The sequence below is a fragment of the Chiloscyllium punctatum genome, chromosome 16 (assembly GCF_047496795.1).
Source record: "Chiloscyllium punctatum isolate Juve2018m chromosome 16, sChiPun1.3, whole genome shotgun sequence".
Taxonomy (NCBI): Eukaryota; Metazoa; Chordata; class Chondrichthyes; order Orectolobiformes; family Hemiscylliidae; genus Chiloscyllium; species Chiloscyllium punctatum.
Genome location: NC_092754.1, coordinates 69,413,023 through 69,416,440, shown reverse-complemented (window position 1 = coordinate 69,416,440; position 3,418 = coordinate 69,413,023).

Here is a 3,418-nt window from a genome sequence, read left to right as displayed (position 1 = left end):
CCTCTCTCTCTGTCACGCTCTCTCTGTCCTCCTCTCTCTGTCCCCCTGTCTCTGATCCCCCTTTCTCTGTCCCCCTCTCTTTCCCACCCGCCTCTCTCTGTTCATCGCTCTCTGTCCCCCTCTGTCTGTCTCCATCTGTCTGTCCCCTTCTCTCTGTCCCCCTCTCTCTCCCACCTGCCTCTCTCACCCCCGCTCTCTGCCCCCCTCTGTCTGTCGCCCTCTCTCTGCCCCCCCCCCATCTCCCATCCGCTTCCCTCTATCCCCCCTCTTTGGCCCCCTCTCTCTCTGCCCCTCTCTCTCTGTCCCACGCTCTCTCCCACCAGCCTCTCTCTGACCCCAATCTCTCTCCCACCTGCCTCTCTCTCTGTCCCCCTCTTTCTGTCCCCCTCTCTCTCTGCCCCCTCACTCTCTCCCCCTCTCTCTCTCCCCCCCTCTCTGCCCCCCCTCTGTCGCCCTCACTTTCTGTCCCCCTCTCTCTCTGTCCCCCACTCTCTCTGTTCCCCACTCTCTCTGTCCCCTACTATCTCCATCCCCCCTCTCTCTCTGAACCCCTCTGCCACCCCACTCTGTACCCCTCTCTCTCCCCCACTCTCTGACCCCCTCTCTCACCCCACTCTGTACCCCTCTCTTCCTGTCCCCCACTCACTGACCCCCGCTACCTGCCCCTCTTTCTGTCCCCCTCTCCCTCACACCCGCCTCTCTCTTTCTCCCTCTCTCTGTTCCTCCATCTCTCTGCCCCCTCTCTCTGCCCCCCTCTCTCTCTGCTCCCCTCTTTCTGTCCCCTTCTCTCTCTGACCCCCTTTCTCTCTGACCACCTCTATCTGTCCCATTCTCTCTGTTCCCTCTCTCTCTGTCCCCTCTCTGTCCCCTTCTATCTCCCCCACTCTCTGTGCCCCTGTCTCTTTCACCTCTCCCTGTCCCCCCCTCCCTCCCACCCGCCTCTATCTTTTCCCCTCTCTCTGTTCCCCTCTCTCTCTGCCCCCTCTCTGTCCTCCTCTTTCTCTGACCCCCTCACTCTGTCCCACTCTCTCTGCCCCCTTCTCTCTCTGCCCCACTCTCTCTGTCCCCTCTCTCTCTGTCCCCCTCTATCTCCCCCACTCTCTGTGCCCGTCTTTCTGTCCCCCCTCTCTGACACCCTCTATTTCCCCCACTCTCTGTCCCCCTCTCTCTGCCCCCCTCTGTCTGCCCCATCTCTCTGCCCCACTCTGTCTCTGCCCCCCTCTCTCTGCCCCCTTCTCTCTCTGTCCCCCTCTCTCTGTCATCCTCTCTTGTCGCCATCTCTCTGCCCTCCTCTCTCTGCCTCCTTCTCTCTCTATCCCCTTCTCTCTCTCTCCACCCCTTCTATCTTTCTCCCGCCTCTCTTTGTCACCCCCGTCCCTCTCTCTCTCTGTCCCCTTTCTCTCTCTGTCCCTCTCTCTCACTGTCCCCCCCGTCGCCTTCTCTCTGACCCCACTCTCTCTGTCCCCTCTCTCTCTGTCCACTTCTCTCTCTGTCCCCCTCTCTCTGTCCCCCCCTCTCTGTCCCCCCTCTCTGTACCCCTCTGTCCGCCCACTCTGCCCCCCTCTCTGTCCCCCGCTCTCTTTCCCCCTCTCTCTGCCCCCTCTCTCTGCCCCTCTCTCTCTCTGTCCCCCACTCCCTCTGTTCCTCTCTCTCTGCCCCCCTCTCTCTGCTCCACACTCTCTCTGCCCCTCTCTCTCTGTCCCCCTCTCTCTGACACCCTCTCTCTCTGTCCCCCCGTCCCCCTCTCTCTCTGCCCCCCTCTTTTTCTCTCGCTCTCTCTGCCCCCTCCTCTCTGCCCCCTCTCTCTCTGCCCTAATCTCTCTCTGTCCCCCACTCCCTCTGTCCCCCTCGCTCTCTGTCCCCCCGTCCCCCTCTCTCTCTGTCCCCCTCTCTCTCTGTCCTCCCTCTTTCTGTCCCCCGCCTCTCTCTGTCCCCCCCGTCCCCCTCACTCTCTGCCCCCTCTATCTGTCCCCCTCTCTCTCTATCCTTCCCTCTCTTTGTCGCCCCCTCTCTCTGTGACCCCCCTCTATGTGTCCCTCTCTCTCTCTGTCCCCCCATTCTCTGTCCCCCCTCTCTCCTTTCCCCCTCTCTCTGTCTCCCCCTCTCTCTGTCCCCCTCTCTCTGTCTCCCCACTCTCTGCCCCCTCTCTCTGTTCCCCCTCTCTCTGCCCCCCGCTGTCTGTGTTCCCCTCTCTCTGTGTTCCCCTCTCTCTCTATCTCCCTCTCTCTATCTCCCTCTCTCTCTCGCGCTCTCTCTGCCTCCCTTGCTCTATGACCCCTCTCTCCCTGCCCCCCACTCTCTCTGCCACCCCCTCTCTCTGCCCCCTCTCTCTCTGCCCCCCTCTCTCTCTGTCCGCCTCTCTCTGTCCCCTTCTCTCTCTGACCCTCTCTCTCTGCCCCCTCTCTCTCTGTCCGCCTCTCTCTGTCCCCTTCTCTCTCTGTCCCTCTCTCTCTGCCCCCCTCTCTCTCTGTCCCCCCTCTCTCTGCCCCCCTCTCTCTCTGTCACTCTCTCTCTGCCCCCTCTCTCTCTGTCCCCTCTCTCTCTGCCCCCCTCTCTCTCTGTCCCTCTCTCTCTGCCCCTTCTCTCTCTGCCCCCCTCTCTCTCTGTCCCCTTCTCTCTCTGCCCCCCTCTCTCTCTGTCCCCCTCTCTCTCTGCCCCCCCTCTCTCTCTGTCCCCCTCTCTCTCTGCCCCCCTCTCTCTCTGGCCCCTCTCTCTCTGTCCCCCTCTCTCTCTGTCCCCTCTCTCTGTCCCCTTCTCTCTCTCTCTCTGCCCCCCTCTCTCTCTGCCCCCCTCTCTCTCTCCCCCCTCTCTCTGTCCCCCTCTCTCTCTGTCCCCTCTCTCTGTCCCCTTCTCTCTCTCTCTCTCCCCCCCCCTCTCTCTCCCCCCCTCTCTCTGCCACCTCTCTCTCTGTCCCCCTCTCTCTCTGTCCCCCTCTCTCTGTCCCCCCTCTCTCTGTCCCCATCTCTCTCTGTCCCCTCTCTCTCTGTTCCCCCTCTCTCTGTCTCCCTCTCTCTCTGTACCTTCTCTCTCTGCCCCCTCTCTCTCGCTCTCTCCCTGTCCCCCTCTCTCTCTGCCCCCCCTCTCTGCCCCCCTCTCTCTCTGCCCCCTCTCTCTCTGCCCCCCTCTCTCTCTGTCCCCCACTCTCTCTGTTGCCCTCTCTTTCTGTTCCCCTCTCCCTTTGTCTCCCTCTCTCTCTGTCTCCCTCTCTCTGTGTGTCTCTCTCTCTCTGTCCCCCACATTGTCTGTCACCCTCTCTCTCTCCCCCCTCTCTCTCTGCCTCCCTCTCTCTCTCGCCTTCTCTCTGCCCCCCCGCCCCCTCTCTCTCTGCTCCCCTCTCTCTCTGCCCCCGCTCTCTCTGCCCCATCTCTCTGTCCCCCTCTCTCTGTCCCCTCTCTCTGTCCCCATCTCTCTCTGTCCC